Source organism: Polypterus senegalus, chromosome 4 (assembly GCF_016835505.1).
Source record: "Polypterus senegalus isolate Bchr_013 chromosome 4, ASM1683550v1, whole genome shotgun sequence".
NCBI classification, from domain to species: domain Eukaryota; kingdom Metazoa; phylum Chordata; class Cladistia; order Polypteriformes; family Polypteridae; genus Polypterus; species Polypterus senegalus.
The window spans coordinates 119,562,967-119,585,464 of NC_053157.1; positions in this window are offsets into that span (position 1 = coordinate 119,562,967).

The window sequence follows — 22,498 nt, forward strand, 5'->3', positions numbered from 1 at the left end:
TAGTGATTTGGATACGTGTTTTGTTTTGCCTTTTTTGTTTTTTTAATCTACTTATTTTGCCACCTCTCCAGCGTATACAGATTAATTGGTACAATCTGCAGGCCTAACATTATAGAGCTTCTCTCCACACTTGCTCTTCATGTTTCAATCTTCAATTTAGTTGTACTGAGCACAGCAACTGTTTCCAAAAGTAGGGCTGCTAAGTACATTGCTAATATCATCAGAATGAAAATCAGAAAAAGGGGCAACTAACAATGACTGCTTAGCTGCAATAAAAATGGTTAACTTGGAAGATTCAATGAGTATTATCCTATGTTGTCTGAATTTTAAAGACTTGTTAGAAGTCTCATTCACTTCCGTTGAACATTAAAAAAGTTATTAATTTCTAATGCCTGCGTCTAACTCTTGTGTTGTATTGTAGCTCATGAAATGGTTACTCTTTATATGGTTTTTCCATTCCAGTACGCCAAATGTAAGTGTAACCTCTGTAAGGATACACAAAGAAGGCAAAAAAGGTTTGGGGATCTACCCCCAATGTACATTGTACAATGCAAAATACATCAGACTTTCAATAAATGGCTGCAGAACAACATCTGGTTCCGTGTCCAAAACAGGGACAACTAAACACAAAACTAGTTGGATTTTTATAATAGCCATGGAGGAAGAGATGGGGTCCAAAAATTGAGACAGGAAGTGACCTTGGAAGGAGGTGTGGTTATGCAAGGGAAGCAGGAAGTACTCTATGTTGGTTTCCCTTTCGGGGGATCTGTAGGAGAAGGAGAGGAAAGGTTAGTGCACTTCGAAAAAACCCGATCATGTTTTCCGCCCCTCAGTTAAGCGCACGTGTGTGACACCTCCTTGGTATTAACCTTGAGCATTACATGTCCTCAGAATTCTATGCAATTGTGATTATTCCAGTCAGACTCGGGGTGACGGTAATGATCTGCTTTAAATGTTAAGTCCGAATAACTCTTGGGTCATTATTTTGCTGCAGTCTAGTGGATAAAATAACATCATGCTTAATTCCTATAATGCCTTCACACATCTTGTAAATTTTCATTTTTAAACAGATACTGTAATCACAAAAGTTGGATGGAGAAATTGGTAGCCTCCAAATACTGTGCTGAAAAGTGTTTGCTTGGATGACATTTCTGTGAGATTAATGGCCAAAGTATATTGATTTGGCATACATATTATCTGAAGTAGCATGTTTTGGTACTTGTTCAAATCTCAAGGCTTAGATATACTCTGATTTATCCTGTATGTAGTTTCTAAACAGCAACTTCAGCCTTTACTTAATCTTTTGAATCTGTAACTGTAGCAATAATACCTAGTTCATTTACACCACCTTAATACATAAATCTCTACATTGTAGAAATCTATAAATCATTATTTCAAAAATGCTATCTGCAAAAACCGTGCTACATCAGTGATTTTGCCTCTTTGCATCAGACATTGACATTAATCTTAATTTCCTAATTTTTAGTTGAAAGGATTAAAGGGTTATGTTTTCCATATGAACCCCAAAGCCTTTTGGAAGGCCGTTACTTTTTTTGTATGCTTGCTTCATTTTTTTTCATCATTACACAGTACTTGAGTTGTATCCTTTGCTTTTTGATAACTGACTGTACTTTTCATTTGCCTGTATTTATTAATCTGCTGTGTATTGTTGTGCTTTTGCTATTTTATTAGATGTAAAAACATCTTTCTTTGTTTGATATTACCTAAGAACTGGAACTCAGCAAGGTCTCTTTATTTAAATGTGATCTGCTTACATCATGAACAACATAGTTGTCATATTTCCATACCATGTAAGACATACTTAGACATACTGTAACATTAAATTGGCTTCCTATTCTATTTTCTTATGCAGAATTGACTTCTGTAATTGATTACTGTTTGACTGCTCAAATTATTTAAGCACTACTTTTTAGTTAATTCAAAATACTGCAGCGGTGGTCATCAATGAAAAGCATGAAGTATGAATGTGATGTGGTGCTGCACAGGACAGTGGGAGCTGAGTAGACATCTCCAGGAAGTGCATTGCTTTAAGTGCTCAGAAGCAGTATCTCCATGGCCAAGGCCGGGACTCTCCTATTACCTCAGGCTAATAAGTGACTGCTTCTGAGGGCTGTTGTAATCCTGACATTGTGGAATTGTAGCAAGCCACCGGCAGTTACCACAGTGCAAATCTGAAAACTGAGATGGCTCATAGTGTAAGTCCATAGCAATAAAATAAAAATATAATGTAAGTTCTTAAATCTCTACACTATCTGCAAAGTAGAATTTGCTTTAAACATACTGTATAACGTTATGAATTATGTAAATCTACCTTTATCATAAAAACTTAACAATGCCTATGTTCCAATATGTACACTGTGACCACTAAATGCAGACTTTCTTAAAATTTTAAAAAACAAATGATTGAAAGAGGCTTTCGATAAGGCTGTCAGGGCCATGAAATGATCTGTTTGACCGATTGAGATGCCCAGTCAGTCTCAGCATTTACATCAAGACAGAAGAGTCATTATTTTAGCATAGTGTCCTTCTCTAAGTGTTGCCATTAAGGTTGTTCATTTTGCTGTATGATTATCTGTCATTAAGTCTTCCCTATTCTATTACTCTTTCCAGCATCTTGATAAAGATCTCTGCCACTCATATCAAGATAGTTCTCTTAGCCTTCAAATATCAGAGTTGATAGAATAATTTAGCATCACCATTGACAAATCTGGAAAAACACATTTATCATATTCTGTTAAAATCATGAACATTGTCAATTTACATTATTATTAATCAGGATTTAAATGTCTCCATTCTCAAATCTTAATATAAAATTATCAAACTGCTAGTGCTAATATATACTAAGTTGATTCCATTTGTGTTTATGGCTGAGGGCTATAGGAAAACAGTAGGGTAATAATGTTCTACAAATTGCCAAAACCAGCTGCTACAGGCTGTATGCCTTTTGTTTAGCATGTACTTGCTGCAGCTCTCTGCAGTGAGAGAAGTGGTGGTGGAGCAGCAGAGGTGGCAGCATCTCAGCTCTCTTCCTGCCACTACTGATGCTGCAATCAACAAATGGCCACTAACTAGCTGTAAGTAAAAACCAAAAACACAAAAAACATTGATTTACATAAAAGAGATGTCATGGTTGATCTTTGGCTTTATCTGTTTTGTCCTTGTCTGACAGTTTTAATCATATTTTCTTGTAGCTTCAGACTTGAAGTAAATGCATTTTCACTTACAACCTAAATATTGTTTATATTTCTATATAAATCTAAATAAGTTTATGTGAATATAGTATAAAATGAATTATATAAACTGCAGCTACACAGTCATTTACACTATAAATCATATCGATCTTTTGGTCATTTATTACTGTGCACTGCAATACTTACACTGTTTGAAATGAGGATATCTCATAGAGAATTAAACAATGTGGGGAGACAGCTAAAGTGCATCTTATCTTGTAAAAATAAATATTTTGTATTGCATGTTATGCTTTAACTGACTGTTAGGATGAGGTTTAAGTTAACTGTGTTATATTTGTAAATGGAAAGTGCTCAATATAGTCTTAGAGCGAATAAACCTCGGTAATAGCTCTTAATAGAAAGAAAAAAGAAGAAAGTTGTACTTTATATTTTGGGAGATGAAGACACCATGATACCTTGGATATAAATACACATGATGTTCAAATATGTCAAATTTGATAGTGCAATGATTAGGTGTTTGTTCTTTTAACTCATTTCAGGCAGGAAGTAAGAAGGCTATTGAATTAAGTTTCCCATTGGCAAAGACATGTATGCCTAATCAAGGTAATCTGGATGGAGCAATTAGGTAAGGACATGTTAAGAGCACTAACATATCACATACTGCCTTCAAAAAAACAAACTGTATTCAGCCATCCTGGCACTTATTGTATTCCTTAGTGTTGACAAATTGCATTGGACCCTTAGACCTCTCCTGATTCTGCAACAGTTTTTATTTTCATATCATAAGATTACTCAAACCCCATTCATATTGGCAACTAAATAAGTGTATTGCTGTGTTTTCTTATAAATACTGTATTGTCTGGTGTTGTATTTAATGTGTTATTTTAATAGAGGGTTTGTATTGAGATTTTTGTTGATATTGTAATGCTCTCAATACTCTTTGCACAATATTCACAGATTCATTTTATTGAATTTTCTGCACATGAAAAGATACATGATCTTTATTGTGAACTTAAAGCTTACTCTGCAGCTTTTATTGGTTTGGTGAAGAATAAAGCAAGGAAATATCCAGCTGTCCAGAGACAGTGTTCCCTTATGAATCCATGTTTTGACTAAATTGTAAGTTTAAACTGATTGTAAAATTCAGAAAGATTAGATAAAGTCCTGTCATTCAGCTCTCAACTACTGCATGAGAGAAGCGTTCTAATGCACATACTGTACAAAATTGTGGTGAAAAGTGGAAGGTGCAGTCATTGCTACAGTTTTAAAAATGTTGCTTATTCCCTATTGTTTTGAGTCAGAAAGTTAAGCTTTGCTGCAAATAATACAATGTTCAAATGCCACATGGTGTTCAGTAAAAGTAGGATAATACATTGGTCAGACACTAAATATTATGACCCATCTGGGTCCTTTTTAAAATTTTTGTTTTAAATAATAAATGTATTTTGTAAATTTTTGTTTCCTAAAGCATCTACTTTTTTGATTAGGCAGAGGGTTAAAATATAACTTATTGGAAAGTAGTCTACAGTGAATTAATTTCAAATTTCAGCATACAGTATTTATAAAATATATATTATACTATATTTATTTAACTCCCCACCCCTTTAGATCTGTGTCCTCTGGAAAAATGATGGATAGTTAGATATTGGTTTGATCTTTATAATATTAACTACCCGTAGCGTTTTCTTTTTTTCTGCCTCCTCTGAGCAAAAATATTAATGGTATTTTGTTAGTGAGGCAATTCTAATGGGACAGTAAAAGTGCACTCTTTCATGGCTGAAAAAATGGTTATTTTTTATTTCTAGTCCTCATATGTATACAGAAGCATGAGTTATTTACTCGATTAAAATACCTCAACACTTATCTCTGAAAAACTAAATGTTAGGAAAACCAATAATAACAATGTGAAAGGCAGAAGTGAAACACTTTATGCTTTAGTGAAGGACAACACTATTTAGTGTTAATAATAGTCAGTAGGAAAAATTAAATACTACAGTGGATGAACAAAGTCTAAGCATTTTTTAAAACTTAAAGCTATTAGATATTTTTAATACTATTATAGGTAAAGTATATAAAATATACCATCTATCTTCAAGGAGGTTACAAATATGGCATGAGAGGCTAAAACCTGTTTGTAGAGTTTCTTTAATTTGGAAACAATAATGTAAAATGTAAAGTATGCATTAATGTATTAGTCTCTTTTTATTTTATATGACATTTTTTAAAGCAAGGATGATGGCAAAGTGATTTAAAAAGCAAACAAGAAAGAAATGAAAAGAAATTCAAGAAAGATGGATTAAATAATGTATATGATCATATAATGCAGCTACTGACACTGAGTATGGACTTCCAGTTTTAGATATCATAGTCTATTATTACAATGTTACGAGATGCAGGATAAAAAAAGTGGCATTTTCACTTCATATCAACTCCTCAGGACACTAAATTCATTAAGTAGTTTAACAATGGACAGATAGCTGAATTCTACAACAATGGATCTATTTGTGATCTTCTGTTCTATTAGAAATCTATAAAATACTCCATGTAAAAAAGTGCAGTTGAGCAACAAAGAATATATTGTATAAAATAATTTTGTGCTGTACTCTATGGAAAAAGCATATATTTAAATATAGTGTGTACAGAATGTCAGATGACAAGATTTTTTTAGACTCTTTCTGTTCTTTAAGGGTTACTGATGTTCTGCCTTTGCCATGGTTTAAAATTATATTTTACTTTATAAGACCTGAACATAATGTTGACTCTCTTTTTTAATTTCATTTTTTTTTAAATTTGTCATGATGTCCATCCATCCATCCATTTCCCAACCCGCTGAATCCGAATACAGGGTCACGGGGGTCTGCTGGAGCCAATCCCAGCCAACACAGGGCACAAGGCAGGAACCAATCCTGGGCAGGGTGCCAACCCACCGCAGGACACACACAAACGGGCCAATTTAGAATCGCCAATCCACATAACCTGCATGTCTTTGAACTGTGGGAGGAAACCCACGCAGACACGGGGAGAACATGCAAACTCCACGCAGGGAGGACCCGGGAAGCGAACCCGGGTCTCTAACTGCGAGGCAGCAGCGCTACCACTGCGCCACCGTGCCGCCGTGCCGCCCTTGTCATGATGTGATTTTGCTAATTATCCATATTGAGGGCACTGGAAAAAATTTCAAGTTTTTCATGGGCACTGTTGTTGTCAGCATTAATGCTCCATTGGTGTTCAGAATGTTATGCATTATAGTGTATCGTGATGATGACATTATATAGGATTTGGATATTAACAAAAACACTCAACGAATGAAGAATAGTTTAGAAGAAGGATACATAGGGACTTTATTGGCAACATTTCTTCAGTTTTGCTGTTTAATTGGTTGAACAGAAAAATTGACTGTAACAATCTTCTGGCTACTGATCAGGGCTTTGATTTTTTTGACCACTTGATTTCTGATTTTCATCTTCCTGTCCTTAAAGCTCATATTGAAATAATGATAATGCCTTCAAAAAGTATTCCTGCAGCAAATCATGACATCACACCGGCCAGACCTCTGAGGCCTCAAAACAGCTGATCATGCTGGAACTGACAGTCCCCTGGGAAGAGTGTATCAGGGAAGCTAACAAGAGGAAACATACCAAGTACCAGAAGCTGGTGGAGGAGTGCAGGGACATAGGCTGAAGGGTACTCTATGAGCCCATAGAAGTTGGCTGCAGAGGATTTGCAGGACACTCACTCTGCAGAGTCCTCACACGGCTGGGCATAACAGGAGTGGCCAAAAAGAGGGCCAGTAAATCCGCAAGTGAAGCCGCAGAGAAAGCCTCAAGGTGGCTTTGGGTTAAAAGGTCTGATCTGTGGATCGTTATTGGGACGCAATTTGGGGATTGATCAACACCGGCTGGTTCGCCTGAGCAAGGGTGTACAGTATGATGTTGTGAGACCCGAAACGCCTGATGACCTCAGGATACATCACTGATGATGCGTCCCAGAAACATCCATGATGTTTCTTGTATAGCTCTTTTGCTATGTTACAGATTATACTAAAATCATTAAAATTATTATGTTCCCTCATCAAGAACACACAATACCCCTGAAAGCTGAAATATCACATTGACACATATTCAGACCTTTTGCTCTGACACTTGAAATTTCACTCAGATGTCTCACATTCTATTGATCATCATTAAGATGCTTCTCCACCTTCTTTGGAATTCACCTGAGGTCAATTCAATTTATTGTATGTGATTAGGAAAGGCACACAACTGTTATAGAAGGTCCAATAGTTAAAAATGTCTATCAGAGTAAAAAACAAAGCCGTGAGATCGAAGGAGTTGCTTGCAGAGCTTAAAGAAAGGATTGTATTGAGGAACAGATCTGGGGAAGGCTATAAAACTATTCCTGTAGCATTGAAGGTCCAGAAGAGCACAATGGCTCTGTGAATCAAAAATGGAATAAGTTTGGATGAAGCACAACTTTTTGTAGAACTAGTTGCCCAGCCATGCTAAACAATTTTACCAAAAAAAGGGACAATGAGAGAGTGTGACCAAGATCCTGATGATTGACATCCAGAGAACCTGTGTGGAGATGAGTGAAAACTCAAAGAAGGATACCCGCCATTGCAACACTTCACTAATCTTGATTTTATGGCAGAGTGGTCAGACAACACATGTAACCATCCTGCAGTTTGTAAAAAGGCTCCTAAACGGTCAAACTATCTGACAAAAAGATACTCTGGTCTGATGAAACCAAGACTGAACTGTATTCATTAGTCCTAAGCATCGCATATGGAGGAAACCAGGCACTATTCATTACCTGTGCAATACCATTCCAACATTGAAGTATGATGGTGGCAACATTATGCCGTGGAGATGTGTGTCAGCACATGGGAGACTAGTCAAGGTTGAGGGAAAGCTGAACAAAGCAAAGTAAAGTGATATCCTGAATGAAATCATGCTCCAGAACACTCTTGACCTTGGACAGAAGATTCATTTTCCAACAAGACAATGACCATAAGAACAAAGAAAAGACAACACTACAGTGGCTTCCGGACAACTATCTGAATGTTCTTGAGTGGCCCAACCAGAGCACAGACGAGCCCCTTCAAATATCATTGGAGAGACCTAAATAGCTGTCTATTGACCATCTCTATCCAACCTGACAGAGCTTGAGAAGATCTAAACCATACCACATGCACTTCAGAACAGGCAATACACCTGCAGTACTTGGTTTGGAGACCATCTAGGAAAAGCTTGGCTTGCTGCTGGAAAAGGAGTAGAAGGGGCCATCAGGGGGTGTTTACCATGTGTTCTGTGTATGGATCCCAATACTGCAGTGCAGTGATGTGAGCGCTGTGCTGTAAAAATGGTACCATCGTTCGAGATGTAAAACAAAGGTCCTGACTGTCTGTGGTCATCAAAGATCCCTGGGCTTCCTTTGTAAAGAGTATGGTATATTCCAATGTCCAGGCTAAATGGCCCTTTATGACCTAATCATTCCAACCCCCTAATCATCCCCTGTCTTTAATTGGCCAACTACCTCTGTTACCCTTTAACCACCTAGTAGCTAGTGTGTGGCGAGCGTAATGGCATAAAATGGCTGCTTCGCATCACCTAGGTGCATGCTGCATATTGGTGGTGGTTGAAGTGTATCCCCACTATCTATGTAAAGCGTTTTAGGCAGTGAGAGAAAAGTGTTTCACAAATGTAAAGAATTATTATTATTATTACAGTTTTTCTCGATTGGTTTGGCTCATTTCTTGAAACCGAGATGACATTCTCAAAACCATAAGGTCATTTGGCCAAACAGTCTTACAGTGCTGCCCAACATTATAGCTCACTAGCAAAACAAATATCTTACCCCAAACTCTTCGTCCATGCTTCAAAAGCAGATTCCTTTCCCATATAAAAGGTCAGTACAGTCAGAATAGCACAGATCCTTCTCAATTGCCTTGGCACATGTGCATTCATTTAGTGCTTTTGTCAGAATACCCCGGATGGTTTAGCACAACACCATGGATCCCCTGCAAAAGCTCATATCTCTCCCAAAAGAGTTTATCCATGTGTCAAAACTAAATATCCTTCCCATATAAATAGTCAATGCCCCCAAAATGCATTATACCTTTGGCATTGTTTAAGCACTGCAAGTCAAAATGCTTAGACGTTTTGTCACTGAGGCACAGGTCTAGCAACAGAATACCACTATGAATAAAATCAAAAGATTTTACAGTAAAATCAGCCTCCAATAAACCACTCATACTCAAGGAAACTGTAAACATTTTTATTCGTACAAAGAAATGTTAACATTAGAGAACATACTGTGAAAAGAAAACATATACAGGATTCTGTAAATGTGAACAGTTATAAACACAAACAAAAAAAACCAAAAAAACTCTAGCCCACCATACTGTAAATAAAGTCTCAGAACTATAGTACAGTAATATTTTCAGTGGTCGCCATTGTCACCCTCTCTTTCCTGGCCACCATCCTCATCCTCCTGGCCATCGACGCGCTGCTCTCTGTCAGGCCATAAATTCTCATCCACATCGCAACGGATATTTTCTCGTGCGATGCAGCGAGGGAAGAAACGGCGTGAATGTCTCAACCATCCCCTACATTGATCCCCTGTGATGTCCTCACATGCAGCATCCATTGCATGCAGCAGGGCCCTCTGGTCTTGAGCCTGATGCTCATACACCCTCCACCTCCAAGCTGAAAAACTCCTCAATTGGATTCAGGAAAGGAGAGTAAGGTGGAAGAAACTCCATTAGCATCCGGGGATGGGTGGTGAACCAGGTTCTGATGCGTGGGCCGCGGTGGAAGTTCACATTATCCCACACAATGACATAATGTGGTAGCTGAGGTCCTTCTACACCTCTCTCATTTTCTGGGATCAGATCAGTATAAAGGTGGTCCAAAAAATTGAGGAGCTTTTGTGTATTGTAGGGCCCTAAACTGGGAATGTGTGTGGCCGCACCTCTTTCTGATATAGCGGCACACATTGTTATATTTGCTCCTCGCTGGCCTGGGACATCCACAGTGGCTCGGTGGCCAATGATGTTACGGCCACGCCTTAGACCTTTGGCCAGGTTGAAGCCAGCTTCACTGAAAAATCAACTAATCAGTTTAGATCGGCAAGATCTATTTATTTGGAAAATGTGCTAAATGTGGGCTCATTGTGCTAACTGTAGCTACTTGTACATAATCATTTGAAAAGAAGCACAGAGTCACTTGAGACATGTACTAAAGCATTTGCAATTTGATTAAACCAATGAAAAATGACATTCTGTTGTGAACAATTGCAAGGTGGTTTGGAGATTTGTCCATGTTATTTTGAGAATGTCATCTCGGTTTCAGGAAATGAGCCAAACCAATCGAGAAAAACTGTAATTAAGTATTATCTGCAGAGAACAAAGGCCGAAATCTTGATGTATCAAACTCAAAAAGACTTAAAGCCGTAATTGCTACCAAGGTGCTTCAATGAAGTACTGAGCAAAGGGTCTGAACACTTGTGGGAATGTTACTATTAATTATTTATTTATTTTAACATTTGCAAACAATTCAAAAATTTTGCTTTGGCTTTTTCATTTTGTCATATTTAGTGCTACTTGAAAAAGAAGAAAATGAATTTAAACTACTTTAGCATAAGGTTACAATGTAACAAAATATGTAAAGTGAATGGGTCTGAATCATTTCTGAAGACATTGAATGCCCAGCATATTTCGGCCTATCCACTAATCCATCACTGGCTATCATAACTGAAAGCTCAGGTGCCATTAGAGAGAGACAAAGAGAGTACTACAGTTGAGGTGTAAGAAACCACTGATACCTATAAGAATTTGACAAAGACACAGAGAGTGAGTGGTGCCTTGTCCAAGATTGTTTTGCTGCATTGCACCCAATGGTTCTGGTTCTCTTGCACCTACTACTCTGAACTGAACTAACTGGCTTTGAGGATGTTAAGTTATATTTCTTTATATTAAAAATGTTAAAGGAGTTGAACAGTCCTGAAATGACAGAGTACAGGAATGTAAAGCTAACCATTTCTAGTCTATGGCAACATTGTTTTGCTTGCTTGTTCTGTCATATCCATATCCATAGTTCTGCAAACTATTTGTGACAATTCAAGTAATAGAATGTCAACTAAACCTTTAAGAGTTCAATAAAATGCCATTTAAATTAGATAGATAGACAGACAGACAGACAGACAGACAGACAGACAGACAGATAGATAGATAGATAGATAGATAGATAGATAGATAGATAGATAGATAGATAGATAGATATTTTATTAATCCCAAGGGGAAATTCACATACTCCAGCAGCAGCATACTGATAAAGAACAATATTAAATTAAATAGTGACAACAATGAAGGTATAACAGACAGACAATAATTTTGTATAATATTAACGTTTACCCCCCCGGGTGGAATTGAAGAGTCGCATAGTGTGGGGGAGGAACAATCTCCCCAGTCTGTCAGTCTGTCTGGAGATGATTCTGTTTAGTGGATGCAGTGGATTTTCCATTATTGACAGGAGCCTGCTCAGCGCCCGTCGCTCTGCCACGGATGTCAAACTGTCCAGCTCTGTGTCTACAATAAAGCCTGCCTTCCTCACCAGTTTGGCAAGGCGTGAGGCATCCCTCTTCTTTATGCTGCCTCCCCAGCACACCACCGCATAGAAGAGGGCGATCGCCACAACCGTCTGATAGAACATCTGCAGCATCTTATTGCAGATGTTGAAGGATGCCAGCCTTCTAAGGAAGTATAGTCGGCTCTGTCCTTTCTTACACAGAGCATCAGTATTGGCAGTCCAGTCCAATTTATCATCCAGCTGCACTCCCAGGTATTTATAGGTCTGCACTCTCTGCACACAGTCACCTCTGATGATCATGGAATCTATGAGGGGCCTGGGTCTCCTAAAATCCACCACCAGCTCCTTGATTTTGCTGGTGTTCAATTGTAGTGGTTTGAGTCGCACCATTTAACAAAGTCCTTGATTAGTTTCCTATACTCCTCCTCCTGCCCAATCCTGATGAAGTCCACAATAGCAGTGTCATCTGCAAACTTTTGCACGTGGCAGGACTGGAAGTCCTATGTATATAGGCTGAACAGGACTGGAGAAAGTACAGTCCCCTGCAGTGCTCCTGTGTTGCTGACCACAATGTCAGACCTGCAGTTCCCGAGACGCACATACTGAGGTCTGTCTTTAAGATAGTCAACGATCCATGGCACCAAGAATGAATCTACTCCCATCTCTGTCAGCTTGTCCCTAAGGAGCAGAAGTTGGATGGTGTTAAAGGCACTAGAGAAGTCCAGAAACATAATTCTTACAGCACCACTGCCTCTTTTCCAAGTGGGAGAGGGATCGGTGTAGCATATAGATAATGGCATCCTCCGCTCCCACCTTCTCCTGGTATGCGAACTGCAGAGGGTTGAGGGCGTGGTGGACCTGTGGCCTCAGGTGGTGAAGCAACAGCCGCTCCATGGTCTTTGTCACATGTGATGTCAGAGCGACAGGCCGGAAGTCATTCAGCTCACTAGGACAATGATACCTTTGGGATTGGGGTGATGCAAGATGTTTTCCAAAGCCTCGGAACTCTCCTCTGTTCTAGGCTCAGGTTGAAGATGCGCTGTAAAGAACTCCCCAGCTCCAACGCACAGGCCTTCAACAATCGTGGCGATACTCCATGTGGACCTGCTGCTTTGCTGGTACAAAGTCTCCTCAGCTCTCTGCTTACCTGGGCTGCTGTAATTGTGGGTTGGGGGAAAGTCTCTCCTATGCTGGTATCAGCAGAAGGATGGGTGGAGGGTGCAGTACTCCGAGGTGAGAGTGGGTTAGGGTGGTCAAACCTGTTGAAGAAGTTGTTCCTCTGGTTTGCCCTCTTCATCAACAACAACAACAACATTTATTTATATAGCACATTTTCATACAAACAGTAGCTCAAAGTGCTTTACATATTAAAGAATAGAAAAATGAAAGACACAATTATAAAACAAAATAAATCAACATTAATTAACATCGAATAAGAGTAAGGTTCAATGGCCAGGGGGGACAGAAAAAACAAAAAAACTCCAGACGGCTGGAGAAAAAATAAAATCTGTAGGGATTCATGTCTCTCTTAATGGTGGCACCCTGCTTCATCCCATCCCACACTTCCTTCATGCTGTTATTCTGCAACTACTGCTCCTTCGCCGCCCTGAGCTTGACTCGGAGTTCCTTCTGCACGCGATTGAGCTCATGCTGATGTCCGCCTTTAAAAGCCCTTTTCTTCTGGTTCAAAAGACCCTTGATGTCACTTGTAATCCATGGTTTGTTTTTAGTATAGCAGTGTACTGTTCTTACTGTAACTACAATGTCCATACAGACGTTGATGTAGTCAGCAGTGCAGTCAAAAACCTCCTCAATGTTCTCACTATGTGACCCCTGCAGGATATCCCAGTCCATAGTTCCAAAGCAGTCTCTCAGAGTCTGCTCTGCCTCAGGGGACCACTTCCTGAATGAACGTGTGGTTGTAGGTAGCTCCCACACTCTTGGTTTGTAGTGAGGCTGAAGCAGAACTAAGTTATGATCTACTTTCCCAAGTGCAGGCAGCGGGGTGGCGCTGTATGTGTCTTTAACGTTTGCATACAGTAGGTCAATAGTCCTATTTCCCAGAGTGTTACAATCCACATACTGGGAGAAGGCAGGTAATGTTTTGTCCAGCGTTACATGGTTAAAGTCTCCAGCAATTAGCACAAGCGCCTCAGGGTTCTGTGTTTGTAACTTAGCAACAGCGGAATTGATGATGTCACTCGCTGTCTCCACGTCCGCCCGAGAAGGGATGTAAACAATAACAACAATGACATGTCAAAAGTCTCTGGGCAAGTAATAGGAACGCAGACTTACGGCCCACAGTTCGATGTCCCTGCAGCAAGTGGATATTTTAATGTTTACATGTCCACAGTTGCACCACCTTGTATTGACATGGAGAGCAACTCCTCCTCCTTTCTGCTTCCCGCAGGTACTTGCGTCTCTGTCCGTCTAACTGTGTTAAACCCGGGTAGCTCCACATTAGCATCTGGGATGTTAGTTGTTAGCCACGTTTCACTAAAACACAGTAAACTGCATTCTCTGTAGGTCCTGACATTTTTTACCAGCGCAGCCAGTTCGTCGATCTTATTTGGTAGTGAATTCACATTTCCCAGGATCACAGAAGGCACCGAAGGTTTGTAGCGCTACTTTCTTGCTAGACGCTTGGCTTTTATCTTAGCACCGTCTCTGCTGCCACGATACCACCTTCATACCTCGTCAGGTAAATAGGGAACCACACCGTGTGGGCATTTCTTCTCAGAGCTTGAAGTTGAGTACTTGAATAAACGAGTCTCGGCATGTAAAAATCCATGTCCAAGTAGTAAAAAGTAGTAAAAAGTGTCCAGGGAATGAGTCCACATAAAAGAAAGTGGTAGGAGTGATCAGTGAAATAGAGAAAAAGGTAGAAAGATAAAGTCATACACAGAGATGATAATAATAATTATGCACATCATTTGTCTTTTTGTGTGGAAAGTGTAATGAGAGAGAGAGACATTGGGAGCATGCGCTGAATATAACGTGTTGCTGCACCCACCACACAATGAACAGCATAAATTGGGACCTAAGTGCAGCAATGCAATGGGTGACACTTCAGCAGCACACTGGAACAGTGCAGGTTTTTTTGGAGTGCCAATCCTGCCACCAGCCCCCGAAATGTTCCCTTACAAGTTAAAGGACCTGTTTGCAGGGCTGGATGCAGGTTAATGTCATACCCAGGACGATTGCAGGTTAAGGGCCTTGTTCAAGGGTGCAAATAGAGTAGAGTCACTCCTGGTATTTTATGGGATATGAACCGGCAACCCTAGCCCTAGAGACACCACTCTGCCCTGTAGTAAAATGAGCCTTTTTTTAATGTAATAGATGTACACCAAGATGTCTGTTCTTAAACTCTTGTTTTAAAACTGTCATTTGGAAATGTATTCTGAAGGCTAAATATGAGAGGGATTTGGAATCTAAACTGATTAAACAGTGTGGATGTATGTGGCAAGTGGGGACAGGATCTCTAATTAATACAATTAGTGTTTTCTAATTAATAAAATTAGTTTTTACAAGAAAATGCCAATAAATATGTATTTATTTAATTATAATGAAATTTAAAATACAGTGCATCATTTTAAAAATATCTTCAATTATCAAATGTTGTAAATTCCTTTCTTTTAGATTGTGGTATAATGTCTTAGAATTAGTCTTCATTTGAAGAATCTAATTTATGAATTTGCATTTTTTTTAACATTGACGTTTTGTAAATATCCAAATATGATTTCAGAAGTCAATTTGTCCTGACTTTTTAAATATAAATGGCAATATGTTCTCATCCTAATTCCAATTAATTGTTTTCAGTTAAATCACATTTTAAATTACTGCTTTATGAAAATCATTTTATTATATGTTCATATTGAGGCATTCTCGCTTAAAATATACTATTACCCAGATTTCTTCCCTTGAACTGAACCAACATCTGCCTCACATTTTATTGGGTTGTAGCTGTGCATTAATGCACTCCCTCAGGGGATGATATTCAGTTCTTTGTGTAAAACTTAATTAGAATGCCTGTTGATCCATTTGAGCCTTTCATAATACCACTAGGCTAACATTATTATTAAAAAATAAAAACTGGTTCTGTACAGCATACATCAGTAGGTGAAAAGTAATTACATCTGTCATTTATGATAAAAAAAACATCATTCTGGGTCGACTATTTCAACATTAAGCTGTCTGGTCTGCAAAAATTACAGTAATAGCAACTGAGTGACTACTGAAAAAAATAGATAATTACTAATGGTTATATATTGCAATAACAGCATAAGTAGATTTCCATAATTTACTTAACAACAATTACATTTTTAATCTTAACAATAATGAATATGTTTAATTCATGTTTCTTTTATAAATATACACTAGCAGTCATTCAAACTTTGTAGAGAAGTAGTCTTAGAAACTGGGGGATTATAAATAACCTTACACCCTGGGTGCATTTTTCAGCAATCACCACCTGGGGTTACCACATAATAAAGCCTTATTATTCAAAAAATAAAGGCAGGACAGTCACCTTTTCACTAAAACCTGACAGATAACTCAAATGAGAATCTGTGTTTGTGTCAAATTTAAACATTTCTTTACAGTACTTAGAAACTGCTGTTAAACTAGGAAGAAAAATGGGCGCTTACAGTAATATTTTCATTTTTTTTTCTGATATAGTATATCTCATGTACATGTAATGCCAGGGCATTTTTTTCACCTCTGAGGTTTTCCCAGACATGTCAATTGTACCTATATAAAGTTCCATATCTAATACCTCTCCATACGGGGATACAAACTCAGAGCAGTTTTTTTGTACATAAAACTGAAAAACTGAACTGTTTACACCCAAGTACCCCCCTACCCCACCTACACATTTACATTGTTTGCTCCTGCTTCAAATAGTGTATTTTTTCAATACCTGCACTGTCAGCTGTGTCTCATTATGTCCATATATGGACATCTAAGTCTTGTTGGAGACGTCACAGTCACTGTTGTCCAATGGTATAAAGTTTGAGAGTGTATGACCTATTGAGTCAGCGCTAATGGCACAGAAATGAGAGGTGGTTCTTGCCAAAGGTCATCTCACAACTCTGCTTATTTGGAGGATATCTTATGATTGTGCTTGGACTTGTTTTGATTAGGAAAATCTACTGTAAGTATTACTGCATTAGTGGTAGATATTTGCTGTTGTTTTGTGAAGTAATATGCAAAAGCACACAAAAAAATCAGAAGAGCGATGTAACACTGTTTCCAATTTTCAGCTTATAGCTCGCATTTGCTTGGTTGGTGAGAAGGTTCATCTCACTGGTTGGGAATTTTTGATTGACGCATAATACTTGGATATTACTTATTCAGAATAATTTTTTTCAAATATTTTTTGTGACAGTTTATGAAATACTACACGTATGATTTTATACCAAAACAAAATAATTCTTATAATTTGATTACTAATAGTGTGAAGTCGCTTGCAAACGAAGTATTGTTTGTGTCAGTGTGTGCCATAAATCACCTGCATGATATGGCAAAAGATTTGTAAGCAATCGCTTAGCCTGGTACCAGGCCATTCAGGATGTAAAAGAGTGTACTGAAGTAAGCTTTAGAAAGATGTTTCAAAGTTTATGACAGACGAATTTTATCTTTAATAAATATATATGAATATAAATATAGAAAACAATAGGGTAGTACAGTGGACAGTGCTGAAGCTTCACAGCTCCAGTACCATGAGTTTGATTCCCATGTCCGACTTTTGTCTGTATAATGTTATGTAGGTTCTCCAATCATCTAAATGGGCTTTTCTCCATGTACTTTTATTTTCCTCTCAGATCTCCAACAATATAAAGGTTAGGTTGATTGGCAATTTCAAATTGGCACTATGTGCAGGTGTGTAAATGAATGGGCTTGCAACTTGTCTGTGCTCTGTCCAGGGGTGTTTCCTACATAGTACCCATTGCTTCCAGGATGGGCTGCCACACCTGAGGTGGATTAATGAGGCTTGTAAATATAAGCTTATGTTACATTATATTAATAATAATATCTAATGTGTGGTATTTAATCTCCATTCATAAAACAACTTGGTTATAGTCAAATCTGAAGTTTTCATGTCTTCTTTTCTAGTACGTGGAATAATTACTGTTGTGGAAATTATTCTGTAAATAAAATGACTTGAGTCGCCTTCAAAATCCATCCATTTTCTAACCCGCTGAATCCAAATACAGGGTCACGGGGGTCAGCTGGAGCCAATCCCAGCCAACACAGGGCACAAGGCAGGAACCAATCCTGGGCAGGGTGCCAACCCACCGCAGCCTTCAAAATGACCATCTATATTTCTGCAAACTTCACAAGAAAGTATACAAAAGCAAAAATGCAGTGCAGTCGAATATTAAAAAATAATCCATAATAAAAAACTGTTTTTCTGAAGGTTAAAATCACAATAAAGTAAATAAGTTCCTAAAACAGGTTAAAATCAAAGTCTAAAGCACAGTTGGGATCATGCATTGAAAACAAATCATGAAAGAATAATTGCTGAGGAGACCCTTATGCGTGAGCAGAGGAGACACTGTTTTATAAGGAGGCACAGAGACACCTGCCAGCAAGTGTGGTCAACCTTTAGTTGGAACGTGTTGCCATCACACTCCCTCACTGTCTGTGGGGATCTCTTCTCCCAACACCATTCCTCAGTGTCACTGAGACTCTGGGAATGAATGGTCACATCTTTTAATCTGTAGCGTTCAGGAGGAGCAATGCTACCCTATGAAGCCCCTCTGCTCCATATGGGGTATCTTCCTCGACTGCAAACTCTCCATGATCTTCACTGTTATGTTTTTCCTCTTGATTTAACCCCCTGTCTGTCTGTCTGTCTTTTATGTCTGTGTTGTTCTTGCCAGGCTCCTTTATACTACCTGGAATGCAGCATCTTCATTATTATCCATACAGTGCCAACGTGGAACAGCTGACCTAATTAAGCAATCTGCTCAACTCCACACAGAACACCTAAAGCCACACCCATGGAACTTAAAACCTGCACACTGCCATGGACCCTAAACACACATCATTATACCAAACAACATGCAACACGTTGCCACTCTCTGGCACCATGATAAGCAAGAATGTATTACAATCCCATCTTCATTTTATTTAATAGATAGAGAAGCTGGATTGTTTTTCCTATCTATCTGTTGTACTTAGCCCAGTGACTATATCACTTGTTTAGATATACTCCCAGTTCCTGAAATCTTATGGGAAAAAGTTCCTGAGAGAAAAAAAAAACTTTGTTGTTGTTAGCTTTTATATTGCTGAAACAAACAATTTATAATGGACATATTGAGACATTTAAATGCAACTGTGTAAAAATAAGTAATAAGCTATATAGTTATGATTAGCAATAATTTCAATGACTAGAGCAATTTAGTAAGTTGAGCAGAGTCTCTATTTTTATTACTTAGTTACTGATTTAAATAAAGCTCTAAATAATGTGCAGACATAATCATTAGTAGTTTACAGTGTGAAAAACATGAGATCTGACTTCAGACATAACACATACCATACATTTGATATTGTCAAACCCACATAATCCACAACAAGAGTCAAAAGTCTATCCCAGCAGCATCAGTCACAAGGCAGAAGCCAACCCTGGAAATGGTGCCAGTTCAGTGCAGAGCCTTCTCCTCCACACACCCACACAGAGTCATTGTACAACTGCCAACCTAGCATGTATGGCTGTGGGGTGTAAGAGGAAAACCTGAGTACCCAGAGAAAACCAAGGCAGACTGCAATTTGATACAGGATTATGACCCAGGGTGCATAACTTATGAGGCAAAGTCAGTAAACACTGTTCCAGCCATGTGAAATCATCAAAGCAAATAAAATATAATGCTTACAAATTATCAGCCAGGAGGCAGCTGGAACACTGACAGCAATTTTCCTACATCCTACTGAATGATGTTTCAGTTTTTTTCTGCCTGTTTATATATATGTAAATATAGAAAGAGTTAAGGGATTTCAAATATGATTAATTTTTTGGTTGGCAAATGTGTTTTGAGATATTTAATGAAATTACTACTAATATAATGGTGATCCTTCATTTAGTGAGTTTTGGTGGCTGGAAGTTGATGACACCACTAAACTAATCTTAGATTAATATGAGAAAATTTCTTTTATCCTTACTGGCACCAAACAAGGGGGTAAAAAAAGAAAAATAGTAAATCTCAGCCCAGTTAATTAAAACAACATCCACATAATGAACAAATCTCCAAATGTGAATTTTGCAAGTATTACAATCAGGTACACTGAGTTCAAGATAGAGGTGTATATTCTAATTTTAACATTTGTGATAAACTTAAGGATGGATGGAGTCCCGTAGAAAAGTCAGGGTGCCAAGAGAGCCACCCTGTTTAATGCAATTGTCCAAAAATCTCAATACATAAAAATGCTTGGTGAAGCACCAGAAATCAGACTTTGTAGCAGCTGTCTTAAGCAACTGGGCTCGGTAGTAAAAGTGGGTCTGAGCAGGTCAGTCATGTAGAGGTGAGTCATGCAAACGCTTCTCCGTGAAGTGAAATGCCCTTCTTTGGGAACATCTTAGTTTTATAGCATCCCAGTCCACATGGGTGGGGCCTATGTGATGCTGGGGGTGGAGTTTGTTGCTTTCATGGGGCAGTTTCTCGACACTGAGGTGACAAAAAAATAATATGGATAGCACCCATTCTCCCACTGGTCCTGGGGTGGAATTATACACCCTAAAAGAAACTGGATGGTGATCCTCAGATGTTCATGAGTGACACATTATAAAAACTTTTGCAGAAAGTTGTAAAGTATGAAAAAAATGATCCTGTCCTGTGAATCAAGTCACCCCAACTATATAAACTGACAAAAACAGCATTTGTATTGCAGACTCCAAATCATCTACTCTACTTAGTGCCACACTTTTTCAGAACTTGCTCTCACAATATGCCCTGCCCTGCCCTTGTTTGGTAGCAAAAAAATGGTCACAAGATGAGCCACAGTGCTTTATTCTCCCATTATTTTGATTGGTTTTACAGAAACTGTTTACAGGCAATGGCTTCCTGTGATCTTACAGTAAAATGTAATTGGGTTAGAAGATTAATATATAGATGGCATCTCCTTTCTAAAGGTCCATGGTATTTCTGGGGTTGTGCTCTATCCCAAATTAAGCATAGCATAAAAAAAACAATGTAAAATTTATAATTAAGATAAATAAATTAGTTTTTGAAGATCTAGCAGCTTAAGAAACTACTTAATTTTTCAATGGCTTTAAGATAGAGAAAGCAGGTTTTATAAAGCATAGGTATGTGAAAGTTTACATCAGTGTCAATGACAAAGTATTATTTTTGTATTATTCAACCAATCTGAAATTCCTACCTTCTGTGTTAAATTACTGAAGTATTATCTGACTATTCAAAGGAACCACAACTAAAAAATCTTACTTTTATTCTGAATTTAAAGACAAATACTTACAAGTTAGCAAAATGATTTTCTGTGAATTACATGTGCAGTTAATTCTGTTTTGCTTTGCAAAATAAATAGCATTTCACTTTCAGCAAATAGGTATTTAGTTCCTACCTGTAAGCATTCATGTGCATTAATTCTGCATGCATCTATTTGGCATTATGATTTAAATAAAGACCTCTAGTTAAAAAATAAGAAATCAAAGGAAGTGTGCATGTTCTTAACTAGGATAAGGTGGTTGCTAGGTAACAGCAAGGCGCTGTATTTTGATAGCAGTACTTGCATGATGGTGTATTTAAGTGTGTCTTTGTATGCTAAACATGCAGCATTGTCACATTTTAAAAAAATGTATTACACTCTTCCATGGTGATGGACATAAATAGAATTGATTTTACCAGTGTGGTATGGATTACATGTTTTAGACACTTGCAGAAAAGGTAGAGATGTACGGAACATGAAGCATGAATGAGGCTTTAGAGAGGAATATTACTTGTTTTCCACCCAAACAACTTTAATAACTTTGAATAACTTTAAAATTCCAAAAAGCTCTTTAGTGAGTTTTGTGTTTTGCAATTGCAAAATCACCTGCAAAACAAATTTTAGTGTCACTATCTTAAAATTGTATGCAAATCAAAACGTTCCTGTTTGGCTAATTACTACAAATAATCATCACTTGCTTATAATTTTATATCAATGATTAATGATTAACTAATTATTCATCAATTAAAGATGTAGGATTTTCTTTATATGATAAATACAACTGATTATCTGGTTAACTGTTATATGAATAAAAATGGATGTTGTACATCCCTAATATAATATACCATTGGAAATGCACTACTGGTGAAAAAGTTTTAGAACACCTCAGTTTTTCCAGTTTTTCTTCAAATTTAATCAGCTGAAATGCTATAAAATGGTGAAAATATAAGCAGTAAACTACCAAAGGTTTAAATATAAAGTTTAGGTTATCAAAAATTTAATTAAAAAAAATTGAGAATATTACAAATGGGCCTTCTCCAGAAAGCAGCAAATAGGTTACAACCTAGAGATTGTCTGCATCAATTAAAGTAAATTAAGCCTTGCAAGTTAAAGCAAACAATTTGCACAGGTGTCTTAAATTCTGCTGATTACTTAAAAACCCTCTGTCTGTTTTAAAGCAAAGTTGAAAAAGACTGCATTACTAAACCCTCTGAGGTACCACTTGAACAATATAACTCTGGCATAGAACAAATA